The 18,288-nt window shown below is 31.0% G+C and overlaps 1 non-coding gene across 1 annotated transcript; it reads left to right on the forward strand.

The window, feature by feature from the left end:
* Positions 1 to 1,282: 1,282 nt before the first annotated feature.
* Positions 1,283 to 1,389, forward strand: LOC141552450 (U6 spliceosomal RNA). Its single transcript, XR_012485227.1, has one exon. It is a non-coding gene; the product is annotated as a U6 spliceosomal RNA (small nuclear RNA).
* The last annotated feature ends 16,899 nt before the right edge of the window (positions 1,390 to 18,288 follow it).

The following is an 18,288-nucleotide window of genomic DNA, read 5'->3' on the forward strand; positions in this document are numbered from 1 at the left end:
AATGACTTCCCCAGCAGGAACAAACACTTTTAAAACAATGGGCCCAGCAGGATCACCAATACAAACTTAGGAGCAGATTCTGTTGCTATTGAAGTCCCTTTAATGTCTCTATATAGCAATTTTTGCCCCGCATTTCCAATTGGAGTTTTGAATGTCACAGAATTTTTTTTTTTAGTAAAATGTTCACAAAGTAACTCTGGAATGATAATGAATATCCCAGGGAGATGGGCTATTCACAGCAGTAGAAGCAGCTTACTGATGAATTTGAAGCTCATTTGAATAAAATGGTTTTTTGTTGTGTTTTGTTTTGTTTTCTGGGGTAAGCATTAGTCACTTTGGTGTATTTCCTTACTATTCTTTGAAAAAGCTAAAATTTAAGGTAATATTGATCAGTATGATTTCTGTCTAGTCTCCTCAGCAACATCTTAAAAATGAATTATCCATATAATGTGTATGCATGTAAACACACATGCATATATATATATATATATATATATATATATATATGCATTACATATGTATATGTACATAAGTATATGTGGGCAAATATGTATACTAAAGAAGTAACTTTATACTATAAAGGTTTTTGTAAACAAATTTATATGTAAATGTCTATAGATAGCTATTTATATTAACATGTTATTTATAAATGCATAAACACACTTTATGTATATCTATGTAAGTCTATTGTTTCCTGCTTACCTGTGAATAATTAAAAATAATATGAATAGATTGTATCTATATGTCTTTAATAAAGCAACTAATGACTCGTTGAATAGAGTCCCAGTCTATGAAGTCAAGAAGACTTATCTTCAGGCAATCACCCTAGTCTCAGTTGCTTACTAGCGCTGTGACCTTCAATATCATAGTTTGCTCAATTATAGAATGAACTGGAGATGGAAATGTCCAAGCACACTAGTATTTTTGTTAAGAAAACTCCAAAAGATATAACAAAAAGTTGGACATGACTGAACAACACAAATATATGGGCAGTACAGAAAATCTATGCATGTTAGCTCTTAAATGACAGGTATAAGTGGGATCATTCATGAGGATGACTGACATGATAGCAATCAGTTGTGTCAGAATCCCAAGCTTGTATCCAAAAGATGTTTTTTCAAGAATATTTTCATTTCCACAATTTGAAATTGAAACAGAAGAAAATTATACAATATGGTTTTAAAGACATTTTCAAGAGCTAACTTTTGATGTTTATCACTTGAATTGAAGTTTTAGTAATCATGAAAAATAAAAATATGAGACTAAGGAAAAAAAAATGTTGGTACACACTTCAGTAGTACATATCATAAAACTGGAATGAAACAAAGAAGATTAGCATGACTCCTGAGCAAGGATGAAATGCAAATGTAGGAAGCATTTCATTTTTTAAAACAAAGTTCTATTTTCAAAAAACAAAAAAGTTAGAAGAAACTCAAATCAGGTAGACCTGAAATAATGTGAAATTTAATATACACACTCCCACTAGCATTATATTCTTTTTATGGTTTTATAAATTAACAAAGATATTCTGTGCTGAAATCTTAAAAAAATATTTGATAATGGGAAATTGAATAAATGCATTTGCTTAGAACAGGTTCTTTTTATTCTATTGCTATGTAGACAGAAAGAAAAAAAAATTGGGAATGACTAAGATGAAGAGTAAATGGTTTATAATTCTAAAAATAAATCAAGAATATACACATTTTATGACAATAGTGATTCTTAAAAAATATTTATTTTATTAACATTCACATCATTTACAAAGTAAAAATGATTCAAAGATGCACTAATTTAGATTACTCATTGATTTTTTTTTCTTTAACAGAGGCAACTCCGAAAATATCAGGTTTTCATTCACTTTTCGAATTGGACATAATGTGGTCAGAATCCACAAACAGTACAGCCAAGCATACTATCAGAGAAATCTTAACTTGATTAGCTTGATTGTGGTGAGGTTAAAATTATGTTTTATTTAAATCTCTTTAAAATAGAAACCCATTAACATACTATTTGAAGTAGGCCACTCACTACATGTTTAAGTATTACTAAATTATAATACATATTTCGAATGCATAAGATTAGTAAATAGTAGTTTTGAAGTGTAAGGGAAAAGTGATTAGATGACTTACTTTGAAGTCTGGAAAACCTAATTTCAGGCATAGGTTTTCTCATATGCTATGTGATGGATGAGTTACTTATCTCTCAGGACCTCAACTTTGTTTAAGTTACATTTGAACTTTTCACAATAAACTTTTCAAGACCCTCAAAGTGTCATACAATTCAGTCATACTGACCAAATTGATATTCCTCGCACAAAAATACTTCATATCCTGACATGGCTTTCTCAGAAACTAGAATGTTCTTTCTTCCAACTTCAATATTAGAATTTTTAATCTTTGTTAAGATGAAGCTCAAATGTTTACTTGCCCACTTCTCCATCGCATCCTATACTCCATCTGCTAGTTCTTTCTTCACTGAAAATATTTTCTATATACTTTGCATTTATTTTAAATATGTCAATTCACATTTCTTTGAGAGCAGAAACTATTTTTGCCTTACCCCCTCATATTCCCAATGTTTAGCAAGTACATGGCACATATTAAGCATTTAATAATTTCTTGTTGATTGATGTTGAGCAGGTCTTCAGATATCATCTTTATAGAACAACTTCTTGTAGTTCTTAGGTGTATAGCAACTCTTTCCACACAATTTTGAAAGGTCACCCCTGATATTGGATCTGCAACCTTGTTATCACATTTGCTAGGTTACAGTGATGGTGATTTGAACTCATTCAAAGTAAGAGAAGTAAAGCCAATGTATAAATCAGATTCACAGTTCAGAAACAAAAACTTTAATCTTATCAATATTATTTGCATTTTTGTCTCTCTATTTCTACAGATATAATCGTGCTAATTAAAATATTATTTCAGTATTAAGCATATTTTAATTTACATAAAAATTAAAGTATTTCTAATTTTTAATTAGCCATTTTGAAACAATAATTTATGACAATGCAGTTAGTGGAACACAATATTCTAGAATGTATATCATAAACTGATTTTCATGCTTTCTTAATTTGTGAATATGTTCCCATATATTATGATTTTTACAATTTTCTTCCAGAGATATTAGACACTTAAATGAATAGCTTTCCTTATAATGTAAAAAAAATCATAAAAACTAATTTTTCATGATGAACAAATATAATAATAAATTTATCAATCTCTTAGGAATATGATTTTTAATATTTTTGTATTCCTGCTCCAGAGTAATGTTTTTATATAAAAGTCTTAAAAAATATATTTTCCTTACTAGTTTTAATTGATGAAAAATCTTGTTTCATTTTCTAATTTTTTTTACTCCTTGTCAAAGTATGTCTATTTTTCTAGGCAAACTAAAGTCTTTTGCAAAGTACCATTAGCTATTTCCTGCTTTTTTCATTCTCCTTTTGTTGAAGTACTTTCATCTGTATTTTAATCATTGTGTCCCTTATGATATTCCAAGGTTTTTCAATACTTAGAGATTTGAATACTTCCTCCCAGAGCAGCACACTCACTAGATTTCTTATTTCCCCAAAATGTGCTTTCTTGAATTATAATGTGTTATAATCTCTTTCCTCACATCCTATTATGCTCCATTGTGTATTCAGCAGAACAGAAGTTTCTTTACTGTAATATCAAGTCATACATTTCTTGCAATTGTAATTATGCTTTCCTTGCAGATGAATAAAAAAAATTAAAAGAGAAAAAATAAAAAAAAAGAAAAAGAGAAAGGGAAAAGAAAATAAATATTGTGTCTTTAATTCATCAACTCATCAGTTTCCATAGTTTCTACACAGCTAATTATATGAATGTATTCATAAGTACATTTAGAATTTCCAAAATAGGTTTTAATAGTCAGCCATTATAGAGAGCACAGGATGGCAAATGGCAAGAAATATTTCCAAAAAATGTCCTTAGGAGAGCTCCTTTTTACAAGAGATTCATTGAATGTAATACAAAAAATTACTGCCATGAAGCTTAACTCAATTTATTGACATTTAAAAGTTTTATTAGAGCAAGATAGAAGACAGAGCACATTTTTAAACTCTCAGGAAAGACTTTGGACACAGAATGATATAGACATTGACAGATGCAATGGATTTTTCAGGACAACTTGCTTAGCTTATATTTTTTTTAATTTTCTTTTTTTGTTTTGATTTATTTTGCTTTTTCCAAAGGATTGTTCAATTTTGAGAGAGAAGGAAGAGAAAGAGATAAAGATATTTTTTTCAGTCATTTCAGTTATATCTTATTCAGTGATTCCATTGAGAGTTTTCTTGGTAGAGATATAAAAGTAATTTGGCATTTTCTTTTCCAGCTCATTTTTGAAATGAGAAAACTGAGGCAAAAATGTTTTAATGATTTACCTCAGGTCACATAGCTATAAATTTCTGAGGCCAGATTTGAAATCTGGTATCCTTGAGTCTAGGCACAGTAACCTAGGTGCTGAAAGACAGTTAATTGACTGTGATATAAAAGATATCAACAATTACTTTTAAAATCTAACTCATTTTCAGCTTAATTTTTGGATTGGTAGTACTTAGAATCCTCTTACAAATTCAATAGTTACTTTCTTTACCTACTCCACTACACATATTGCATTTTGAGAAAAAAATTCCTGGATATTTAGTCTGTGTTCATGTTTCTCTATCCAACAGATTAGAGAATCCAAAGCATTAGAAGTTAAATTTGTTTTAAACATTGATCTTCCACTTTCTGTCACCCAAAGTGACAATATTCTGTTTACATATTGACTCCACACATAGAATCTGAAATGGCTCTGGGCAGGCAATTCAGCTTAAATTGAGTTTTCTGAGGGACTTTGTATCTCTGCTAATGAAAAGAGCAGCCGAGTATGCTGAAAATCCACTGCTTCCTTATCTTTTCACATGAATCAAGTCCACCATGCACTTCTTTTCTTGAGATCACGAGGGTCCACTTTATAAATGTTTTTTCTCAGTTTAGTAACTTAAGTACCTAATACACATGTACAAAGAGAGCACTCTCTTCTCCTTGCCTGGAAAATGTCTAATTTTTTTTCTATTGTTCCTTTATATGAGGGAAGGGTTAAACTAGTGATTTCATTTGGAGTGGAATGAGAGAGGAAATTTCTTCTTCTATTGAGGAACAGATGCAAGCCAGCTTTATAACTTAAAGAATGAAAGAGTTACCTCTGGCTTTGAATGTTTAAATGATTTGCCTAGGGGATCATGCAGGCAGTATTTATATATATATATATATATATATATATATATATATATATATATATATATATATATATATATATATGGCAGGGCTTGAATCTGGTTCTTCCTGACTGCAAGACTGGATTATTTATCCACTTTCTGACACTACTTTTTTTTTTTTTTTTAATAATTTTTATTTACCAGATATATAGCTTGAATAAATTTTACAACATTGACAATTGCCAAACCTTTTGTTCTAATTTTTCCCCTCCTCCCCCCCCAGATGGCAGGTTGACCAATACATGTTAAATATGATATATGACAGAGTATAAATTAAATACAATACATGTATACATGACCAAACAGTTGTTTTGCTGTACAAAAAGAATCGGACTTTGAAATAGTGTACAATTAACCTGTGAAGGAAATCCAAAATACCGGCAGACAAAATTAGAGGGATTGGAAATTCTCTGATACTACTTTTCATGACAGTCAGACAGACAGACAGATAGTCAGACACCTTCTTATGCATCAGATTAAAGGAACCCTAATGAGTTAAGAAGGTGAATGCAAAATAATGTGCAAGTTAAATTCAGGAAATATGTGTCATATGTTTATAAAAATGCGTGAAAATATATTTAACCAACTTGAATATAAGCTTTCTAAGTTAGACTTATAATTTGAAGTACTTCACCTATTCTTAATTCAAACTTTTAAATGTACTTACTGAATGCAGAATATTGTGCTAGAGTTAAAATTGTTTTTTTTTCCCTAAAGTGCAAATCTGACCATGAAATTAACCAAATCTATCTATTCCATTACTCCATATTTTCTCTATGATCAAAAAAAAAAAAAAAACAAAAAAAAAACCTGTCATTTAAAGCCCCTTGAAGGGCCTTGCCCTTTAATCTTGCCCCTTCCTATTTTCATTCAATTTATATCTTATACTTCCCCATAAACTCTGTCATTCTGTGACACTGATCACCTTACTGTTCTTTAAACTTGATACTCATGAGTCTGAGTATATTTTCTGGCTTTTCTGTATACTTAGTATAATTTACCTTATCATTTTTTTCTTTCTGGCTTCCCTGGCTTGCTTCAAGACTCAACCTATATGCAGTTTCTGAAAGAAATCTTTCTTAATTCTCCTTGATTTTAAGGTTTGCCCTCAATTGACTATATTTAATTCATCCAGTATATATTTTATTTGTAAATAGTTGTTTTCATGATGTGTCCACCATAGGATTTTGAATTTTTTTGAAAACAAATACTGTTGCAGTTTTTTGTTTTTGTTTTGTTTTTGTTTTTGTTTTTTGTTTTTGTTTTTGTTTTGTGTGTGTGTGCCCTTCTTAATGTCTTGTGTACTTATCATGGTACCTAGTACATATATTGAGAATCGGTTGACTGATTCTCAAAACACGGGATTATAAATCAGACACTTTGAGTTTTTATGCTATATGACATCAAACATGTCATTAAACTTCTCTGGGCCTCAGTTTCTTCAATTTATCAGTCATCTTTATGATGGGGATAGTATTGGACAATCCCAGAGAACTCTTCCAGCTCAAATTTCTATTATCTTATTTCCCCATCTTCATAGTTGAAAATAGAATAGCAGGATAATACAGATACATATATAATTCCTGAAAACTATCATAGGAGATAGAAAAGCAATGTGATAAATGAGGTCTAAAGGATTAGACCAAATTTGATGAAGTACTAAATTGATATGTATTGCCTTTCAAACCTGATCAGACTCTGTGAGTCCTTCACCAATGTAATTCAAAGTTCCAGCAGTTTAGAGATGGGAGATTGTTTCAAAGTCTGTTTTTACCATAGCCTAAGTCCTTTCTCAGATCTCTGTGTCTGATCTGATCTGTCACTTATCTGAAGCAGAAACCAAAAATGATTTATTTACCTGACGCAATAAGTATAGGAGACACTTTATCATTAAAAATGTTTGAGGACAAACTAAACACATTAAAATGGAGTTCATATTAGTAGGAAATAAGAACAGTATTCAATATCTCTTGCTGTGACAGAATAATACAGTTTTTTTTTAATTGAAATCAGGTTACTGATATATCAGAATTACAGAGAGTATCACCATGCCCTATGACTAACATGATCACATTTAATATATAGCTTTTTTTTGGCATCTACCTTTGAATCAACAATATTCATTGGGAAAAAGGTAAGGTTGAAGGAAGAGGAAGATAAAGAGAAAGAAGTGATTTCAAAGTGCAAATAAGTATATTACAAAATTAGTTTAAATAGGAAGAGTCTATTAGAAAAAGAGAGAAAGAGGGAAGGACAGAGACAGAGACAGAGAGAGAGAGAGACAGAGAGAGAGAAAGAGAGAGAGAATGAGTACACAAAGGGAAGAGAAAAAGAAAAGAGGAATGAGAGATAGAGAGATGAAGAGAAAAGAATAGAAAAAAAGTAGATAGAATATCTAAGTACTTCCTCTTATAAAGAAGTCTAATGAGGAGAAACAATACATAATAAACAATAATAAAAGTGGCAATGAACATTGCTGCATTAAAACATTGCTGAATAAAAGTTTGTCGAACATTGTAAAGATGACTAGGAAGTGATGTACGTGCAAGAAATAGAACCTTAATTTTTTTTTTCTTTTTTGCATTAAGAATGCTCTCTTTGAGATTTACACAAACTAATGCTAAGTGAAATAAGCAGAATGAAGAGATCATTATACATGGTCACAGCAAGATTATATGATGATCAATTCTGATGAACATAGCTCTCATCAACAATGAGAGGATTAAGGCCTGTTCCAATGGTCTTGTAATGAAGAGACCCATTTGTACTCAGAGAAAGGACATAGGGAAGTGAATGTAGATCACAACATAGTATTTTCACTCTTTTTGTTATTTCCTTGCATTTTGTTTTGTTTTGTTTTTCTCATTTTTTTTTCTTTATGTTCTGATTTTTCTTATGGAGCATGATATTTGTGGAAATATATGTAGAAGAATTGAACATTTAACATATGGGTTGGGAGAAGGGAAGGAAAAAAAATAGAACACAAGGTTTTGTAAGGATGAATGTTGAAAATTATTCAAGTATATTTGAAAATAAAAAGCTTTAATTAAAAAAAGAATACTATTTTCCTTCCAAAATCCAAATCAAGGATATTAGTGATTCATCACAATAACATTGTTATAGGAAAGATGAAAAGATATAGCATTATGATGCATCATCATAGTGAACAATTAATAAAATGCTTCCATATTTTCAGTATCAATAATTCCAATGATGTGCCTTTTTATTCTTTCACTTTAAACCTCAAGCCTTCTCTAATTTTATAGAGTTCTTTTGTTATAGATACTGAAGCTGGAAATTTTCTCATCATTCAACCATCCTTATGATATTCTCTCTAAACTTAATTAGACTGGTTCTCAAATGCCAAGAAGAAAGTTCACATCTGGGCCTCATTTCAGGCCTTTTCTCCTTGGCAAGATTGATAATTCTTCATCAAATTCATAACCATAGGAGGCATTAGTGTAAGATTTTAAATTGAAGGAGGTTCTATGACATTTCTTTAGAATACCTTATCATCAAAATCTTTCCCTACATTAGTCTAATACATTTTTTTTTTGGCTGAAATACTATTTGTAACAACATTGTTTTACCTTTAAATGATTTACATGGTCACAAAGAATTACTGAATGAGTAAGCTCCCTGTATCATCACTGGTCTACCTTTACCCTGAAATTTAAGGAGACACTTAGAGCATTAAACAGTATGATTTGCCTAAGATGACCCAACATAAATTTAAGGGGACAAGAATACAGAATTTTCTGAAGTTAAGGCTTAGCTCACTATCCACTATGCCAAGCTATATGTTGTGGGCACAAAAATCTATATTTGATTTTTCTACTTATAAGATTATCATATGCATATGAAATCTCATTATTATTATCTTAAAACATTAGTTATCCTTAGCTTTTAAATATCCAGACCAAACCATGTCAACATTTGAGATAAAATGCACACTAAGCCTTCTGTATTATACTGTATTCCATTATCAATACAGAACTTTCTTCCTGGAAAAATCCCCCTTTTCACTCATAAAATTTTAAACCCATAATTTCAAAATCATTTGAATACCATCATAAATAATCACTAGCATACAAATCACATTGTATAACTAAGGGAAACATGCAACATTGATTTGCAAAGTGTTGAAAAGATCTTGCTTATTTGCTCCAGGGATAGAAGTTTTTAAAAAGGGGAAGAGGGGAGAAACACTGGCTCATTAAATTGCCTTGCATCTAAAAGAAGAAACATCTGCTAAAACTCTGAGCAATCTGATGACTAGATTAGCTAGGGAGACAAAGAATAAGAAGTGTGTTTCATTTTATCCTGTTTTTAGTAATGGGAGGTCAGGCTCCACAGTAGGATTCTGAGAGAAATAATGTTTAAATGTATATTGCCTTGGTGGCACGTATTGACATACACACAAAAAAAATCATGGCCTAAGATTGTTATTGTGTAGTTTTTGTCAGCATATGTGCTAACACATAATTAAGCTGGTTATTTTCCCTCCTTATTTACCTTATTTACATTTGAATGCATTTTGGCTTTTAGGTTATTTGCAAATTCATTTTAAATCAGAGAAAATGCCTTAGCAATTTATGCAGCTCTGTCACCTGCTATTGTTTTAAACACAATTGAAAAATCTACATAGATCACAAAAGTTTGCAATTTCACAAAGTTGACTTCATTAAATAGTATGATATATTGTTAATGCAGTTGTCAGTTGTCTCTCAATCTATGAAAACATATGTAATGATGCGGCAAATGTTAAAATTAGCTATCTTCCTTTCTTTTAAATCAGACATCACTTTTGAGCATTGGACAGACTCTATGACATATCTGCATCTCATTGAACTGGATCCTTCCTCTGTTAGAGCAGATCACCATTTCCCTTTGATCTTTTAGTCTTGTTTGTTTCTTACCTAAATCACCCCATTATAATCCAGACACTCTACTTAGTGTGTGCTGGTGGTTGGGTGGAAAAAGTAGTTCCTCTAGATTTTGGTTATTGTCATACTTTTTCACATGACCATTCCATTTTCCACTCAGATTATATTCATGACATTTATACAATTTCTTTTCAATTCCTCATTGCTAAGGCATTGTAGCCTCCCCGTATCAATCATACACCTCTTTCTTGACCATTGGGTCACCTTCAACTATAATTTTCCTGGGATTATACAGATATACAATAATAATAATAATAATAATAATAATAATAATAATAATAATAATAATAATAATAACAATAATAATAATAAAACTTTCTTTTTATTCAAGAAGTTTACAATAGGGTAAAGGCAAGAAGGATTTCATACAATTGAGGGGAAATCACTAATATGAGTTATCATATCATTAACATCTTAAGAGAACTCAAAAAGAAGATATTGAAAAACTAAAAGTAGTAGAGAAACATATCTAACTGAGTCAGTCATGGAAGGATTTGTGAAAAATCTTGTACCTGAAATGTTGGAAGGAAAAAAAAATATTTTAACATGCAGAGTTTTGGGTGGAATCCACAGAGAATACCTGATGCAATTTGAGCAACTATAGAGAAAGAAGGACAATACTGGAGAACAATAAACTCCTTATCTTCTTGTAATTAAAAAAAAAAAAAAGTATCATGAAGTACATGAAGTGTGCATAGTGTTAATGAGGTTAGGTGCAGGGCAGAGAGCTGTGGGAACCCTCTTCTGGTCGGAGCAGGTCCTTTGTAAATGAATTTATGAACTCAAAAATTAAACAGGCAAAATAAGTTTATTGGCACTTAGCATTGGGAAATTAGCCTTTGCTAGGAAGACTGAATTCCAAGTGGCAAGGTCCTAGAAGAGAGATAAAGATCTAGCAGAGAAGTCCTCACAGAAAGGTAAAGAGGGGTAAGGTCCTATTAGGGAAATGGATGAGAGAAACAAAAAGAAATTAACGCTGTAAAAGAGAATGTCTTTTCAGGGAGCAGAGAGTTCCTTGCAGGTAGCTGTGCCAAGGGAGGTCCCTTGGCCTGGCATGATTCCTGCTTTTAGATCCTCTGCAAGAAATTAAGCTAAAGGAAGCTTGTTATATGGGTAGTTCTTGGTGGGGGCTGGGAGCAGTTTGAGTTGAAATCAGAATAGAGAATCTTTGAATTAAATGAGTATCCCTGGACTAATCTCCAACTCATTAAAGGCCATTATCTAGATCTCCAGCTTGAGTTAATTAAAAGTGCTCCTGGACTCAACTAGTCCCACCCAGATAACAGAAAGAAACCACTTATCTTGATTACCTAGAGTGGGTCTCTCAGAGGAGAGCTTTTCTAAGGAAGTTTCTCAAGTGTTCCCCCAAAGTCCAAGAGAGAGAAAGTGAGAGAGTTTGGGCTCCCCTCATCATTTCCATGTAAAGAGGTTGTAAGCACAATTAAAACAGATAGTGGAGAGCCTCAAATGCAAGGTTAACAAAATTATGTTTTATGTATAGGAGTTAGGGAGTAAGAAAGCCAGAATATTCTATTTAGCAAAGTTAGTTTCAGAACTTTCTATTTAGAGCTTTTATATTAGAAAAGAAAGACACAGAAGGACTATGTCAGAAAAATCAGTTAGAATGTTTTTAAGGAGAAAAACAATAAATATTCAAACTAAGATATGGACACTTGTGGAATAGAAAGAAGAGAATCAATGAAAGAAATTGAGAACATAATTTATATTTAAGGATTGAAGATAGGTTAAGTATAGGAATGATATTTAAATGGATAATGACTTTAAACAGAGGTAAAGAGTTTAGGGTAAAAATAACAATTATTTATATGCATTCTGAGTTTAGAGGCAGGATATCTAATTGGAAATATATAGCAGGTAATCTGGAAATGGAAGACTAAAAAGTAGGAAAGAGATCAGAGGTAGAAGGTAAAAATCAGTCATTTGCATAGAAAAAATCACTGAAAGAATAAAAGCTTTATGAAAATGCAAAAGAAGAATGTGTAATAAAAATGTTGATAGAGAATAAAACAGAACAAGGTCAGGACCCATAAAGATATTCATTCTCAAGGTTTAGGAAGATGTTCATTTTTAAAATGTATGGATTAGAGGAGGAGACAGGAAAAAAAAAAATTAAAAGAAATAAGGAGTGAATAAGCCATAAAGTTAGACAATGAAACTGAAAGACCTGAGTTTAAAACCTGCTTCTGAAGATTATTGCCTTTGACTAAGGCAATTAATATTTTTGGACCACAATTTTCTTAGCTGCAAAAATAAAAACTATATTACCCTAGTGGCCACTTTTGACTCTATGTATGATTCTGTGAATCTAAGTCAGGTTGATAGACAGAAGACCTTGACATCATTTGAAAATATAAAAGCAACTGGCTCTTTTTTAAATGATGAGGAATATAAATAGTTTTTTCTAAAACCAGAATTGTATATTTATAACATTGTGCAGTTGGTCCCTTCTGAGATAATTCAAAATCTCACTTTATAATTGAGTAAACTAAGAACCCCCAAAAGTTATTTTGTCTGGCAAGGTCACAATATTAGTTTATAATAGAGCTAGTATTGGAACTCAACACAGATTTCCTGATGCCCATACTGATATTTTATCTATTGTATCATATTTTAAGAGAAAGGTCACTATTGTTGTTTGTCCTTCACTCTCATAAAGGACCAAGAGCTCAAGGAGGTAATGCTATGATATGCAAATGAACTGAATTTAGGTAAGGCAGAGCTGTGCAAAATCATCAGCCTCACTTTCTCCTCCAGAGCCATCTGAATCCAGCAAAAATCTATACTACAGTAGTATTTTCCCAATGAAGGATGTACATGGAAATGTCTCTTTTGTTTATTGTTTGTTTAATTAAAAATACAATAAATAAATAAAATATACATATTGGTGCTTCTGTTTATAGAAGATAAAGGAAGATTAAAAAGGGAAAAAAAAGAAAAAGTCAAAAAAGGTTTGTAAATTACTTGTAGAGATTATTTTAATAGCTTTTTATTTTTCCAAATATATACAAAGATAATTTTCAACATTCACCTTTGCAAAACCTTGAGTTCCAATTTTTTTTCTCCCTCCTTTCCTCCTAACCCTTCCCATAGATAGCAAGCAATCCAATTAAACATGTGAAATTATTCTAAACCTGTTTTGTGTTGTTGCACAATAAAAATCAGATCAAATTGTGAAAGAAAAAAATATGAGGAAAAAACAAAAAACAACAAGCAAAGAAACAACAGCAATATCAAAATGAAAAAACTATGCTTTAATCCACATTCAGTCTCTATAGTTCTCTCTCTGGATGTGGATGGCTCTTTCCATCAAAAGTATGTTGGAATTGTGAATCACCTGATGATAGAAAAATCTATTGATCACGTAATCTTGTTGTTGCTGTGTACAATGTTCTCTTGGTTCAACTCACAACATTTAGCATTAGTTCATGCAGGTCTTTCCAGGCTTTCCAGTGTGCTTGTTGTTTCTCATAGTACAACAAATTCCATTGTTTCATATACCATAACTCATTCAACCTTTTCCCAACTGATAGGCATTCCCTGACTTTCCAGTTTCATACCACTACAACAAAATGCTACTACAAATATTTCCATTTTTTATGATCTCTTTGGGACACAAACCCAGTAAAGCCATAGTTGAATCATAGAGTCTGGATAGTTTTATACCCCTTTGGGCATAGTTCTAAATTGCTCTCCAGAATGGTTGGATCAATTGACAACTCTACCAACAATGATTTACTATTCCAGTTTGTAAATCTATCTGGCACTGGGGATTTTTTTCTTAAGAAGTTCATTAATGGCTTGTTTAATTCCTTTTTTTTCTAAAATGCAACCCTTTAAATAATTTATTACTCATCTGTTAATCTGGGCAATCTATATTTTTGTAACTATTCATCTATTTTACTTAGATTATTCAATTGGGCAAAATAGCTCCTAATTCTTGCTTTAATTTCCTCTTTATTGGTGTTAAGTTTTCTTTTTCATTTTTGGTACTGGTAATTTGGTTTTGTTCTTTCCTTTTTCTAATCAAATTAATCAAAGTTTTATCTATTTTTTTTCATAAAACCAACTTTAGTTTTGTTTATTAACTCAATAGTCTTTAATTACAATTTTACTTATCTGCTCTTTGATTTTCAGAATTTTGAATTTTATATTTAACTGCAAGCTTTTAATTTGTTCATGTTCTAGCTTTTTTAGTTGTGTGCCCAATTTATTGATCTACTCTTTCCTTATTTTATTCATGTAAGCATCTAGTGACATAAAATTTATCTTAATAACTTCTTAGTCAGCCTGCCATAAGTTTGATATGCTGTCTCATTATTGCTATTTTCTTTGATGAAAAATATCCATTGTTTATATTATTTATTTGAACCACTCATTCTTTAGAATTAGATATTTAGTTTCCAAATGCTTTTTGTTTTTTTTTTTTTTCTGCCTCTTTATTACACATAATTTTATTGCATCTTGATCTGAAAAGGATGCCTTTACTTTTTCTGCCTTTCTGCATTTGTGAGGTTTTTATACTTTATTAATTGGTCAATTTTCACATAGTTGGCATGTACCATTGAGAAAAAGGTATATTCCTTTCTCTATTCAATTTTCTGTAAAGGCCTATCATATTTAACTCTTCTAGAATTCTATTCACCATTTTAACTTCGTCTTTATTTACTGGTTGCATTTATCTTGTTCTGAAAAAGGGAGACTGAGATTACCCACTAGTATAGTTTTGCTATCTATTTCTTCTTCCAGCTCTTTTAACTTCTCCTGTAGGAACATGGAGACTGTACCACTTAGTGCATATGTGTTTAAAATTGATATTTCTACATTGTCTATGGCACCCATTAGCAAGATATACTTTTCTTCCTTATCTCTTTTAATTAAATCTATGTTTTCTTTTACTGGATCTGAGATCAGGACCTCTATCCCTACTGTTTTATTTTTTATTATAAGCTAAAGCATAATAGATTCTGCTCCACCTTTTACCTTTACTTAGTATGTATCTCTGCTTCAAATGTATTCCTTGTAAACAACATATTGAAGTATTCTGGATTTTAATTCAGGCTGCTATCTGCTTCTGTTTCATGGGAGAATTTATCCTATTCCTAATAACAACTAATGAAGATTTGCAAGTCATATAAAGCCTGCTCTTAGAAACTTCCTTAGGTCACTGAGAGATTAAGCCACTTGCCCATAGATATCCCAAAAACATACTAGTAGATGGCTATTGCAGGCCGTCAATTAAATTGTTTTTGTTTTTTGGTATTTTAGTGACTTAAATTTTATTTTGATAATAACAATAAACACAGAAGCATCATTCCCCATAACTACCAGTCAGTTATGTACTTATAAAGATGTGGTCTGTTTAAGAAAATTATATATGAGCCATGTAATCCCCTTTAATATAAAAGAGTCAAGGATTCTCTTGGTATGTAAATAATTTAATATTAAAAATTTAATAGAAATGAATATGTAACTACATAGATTATTTTTTTACTGATGTCCTCTCAGTCACTATTTTTGTATGCTAATACTAACATTGTAAAATTCAGAACCATGAAGACTGTTATCAGAGAGGTGTATAACCAAAAGAGGGCGCCAATCACAAAGAGAAAAGTGAGGGATAATAAATGCTAAGAGATCTAGAGAAAAACCCCTATTTTATTAGTGGGTCCCATGAGAGGGATTTGTTGGAGGATGTAAAAATAGATTAAGTAAGGTATCAATTTTTATCAGTAAAGAAAACACCAACACTGATAAGATCAAAATCTGGCAAAGTATTTAAATTGTGAAGAAATACTATCTGTAGTTTCTTTGAATCATTTCATATATTTCTTTGAAATATATTGAAAATCAATCCCTCAATGTTTTGAAAAACATATTAAATCCATCACATATTTCTTTGCATATAATTTATCTATTGCAACTAATTTTCTTTCTTTTTAAAATAACATTTTTTTTTCAATTAACAAAAATCTATTCTCTCCTTCTTACTTCCCATCTCCCACTGAAATTAAAACAAAGAAAATCATTGTTAGGAATATACATAATCAAGCAAATCAAATTCCTACATTAGTCATATTCAAAAAAAAAAATGTCTATTCTATACCCTGAGTCCTTGATTTTCAGTTAAGAAACGGGAAGCATTTTTCTAAAATGAGTTCTCTCAAATCATGGTTGATTGTCATTATGATCAGAGTTCTTAAGTCATTCAGTTGTTTGTTTTTACAATATTTTTGTTCCTGTATAAATTCTTCTACTAGTTCTATTCATGTCATTCTGGGCCACATCATATAAGTCTTCCTAGTTTGTTTTGAAAGCATCAGTTTCACCATTTCTTTGCTTAAAAATAGAAAAAATACTTATATTTAAAATTCAACTTAACTCTTAAATTCAATGTAAATATTTTTTTAATATTTTTTGTTTTATGATCACAAATTTCAAAGTTAGACTGCAATATAATTCATACATAGATATGTTAAGAGAAATTACAAGTAAGGATTTGTTGAAGTAAATAAATTCCATTCATTTGTACCAGGGGCTTGAAATATTTCACTAGGTCAGCCCATTAACAATTATTTTTAGTTTCTCATTAAATATTGCTTTTAATGAAAACTTCAAAGTGTTAAGTGGATGACATCTGAGTAATATGAATGGACTCATATAAACATTACCATTAATCACTCTGAAACACAAAGAAAGAAATCCAAATATTGCCTTACAAAGCATTCTTAAGGGGTTAATGACATGCCTGATCATGGTTATCACCATGCACAAGCTGCCAAGATCACTCTTCTACCGCATTCCCCATTACTAGCCTCCTGCTTTGCTCTGGGTAAGGTCATATTCTAAGGATTGTTTTCTTTTTACTAAGCCCACAATTCCAATTCTGGAAGCAGAATTTAGATCAGAGGAATGTTTTTCCTTCTATTTGTTATGATGCTCAAAATAAAGACTCCCAACCTTTCAGTTTCTCTTCTCTCTCTCTTTATGTCTCCTCCATCTGAAAATATGTAACATTGAACTAATCACAACCTCTGGCTTGGTTTCCTCAACTGTAAAATAAGGATAATAAATAAAGAGTTGTGGTGGAGTTTAAATGAAATAATGTTTATCAACTGTTGGAACATAGCAAACTAAATTATTAGCTCCATATAAAACGCCCAAATCCTCTGCCTTCTATAAAATTTGCCCCTTATCCTAATATCCCTATTTTATTCATAGTAACACCATTTAATCAAATTGCCCCAGTTTTGAGATTTTGGCATTCTTTTTTTTTTTTTTTTTACTTCCCTTATCAATCTTAGCCAATTAGTGGCTGTATTTTTAATTATGTTTTTACAATATTTTGGTTGCTTTTTCTCTCCTTTGCATTCTTATCTTTACCACCTTCATGCATTTACTGGTTTTGATATGTTTAATTTAATTGGTCTCACAAATCAGAATTCTTAACCTGGGCACTGTAGGAAGGCAATGCACTTATGTGAATGTGTTTTAATATTTAGATAATAATATATCAATGTAATTTATTTCCTTATTAATCATATGCATTTTATTAATTTGAAAAGTTCTTTTTTTGAGAAATGGTCCTCAAGATTTCATCAAGTTCTCATATACAGTTAAGAAATTATGCTATAGTCTGGTGCCTGTTGTAATCCATGCTATACCTTGCTACCAATGTACATATCCTAACATACAACTCTAATCATATCACTGATGTAACCAAAATACTTTCAATAGTCCCCCAAAGAGAGTAAGGGGTAAGATCTCTAAAACCTCCTTTGCCTGGCATATATAATTCTCTATTAAATGGCAAAAATTCATAAAATTTAATAAAATATATGAGATTTTAATAAAATATATATCATCTGATATGTAAATGTTAAACTTTATTTCTTGAACCTTTGGGGAAAGTGAAGTTTAGATTTAGAGCAAATAAACCCAGGTTTCTTTTCACATATTTCTCCAGGCAATCTGGAACACTTATTATTCCCTGCCCTTGTCCCACCTCTTTGACCCATTGTGCATTTTATTCACATT

The sequence above is a fragment of the Sminthopsis crassicaudata genome, chromosome 1 (genome assembly GCF_048593235.1).
Source record: "Sminthopsis crassicaudata isolate SCR6 chromosome 1, ASM4859323v1, whole genome shotgun sequence".
Lineage (NCBI taxonomy): Eukaryota > Metazoa > Chordata > Mammalia > Dasyuromorphia > Dasyuridae > Sminthopsis > Sminthopsis crassicaudata.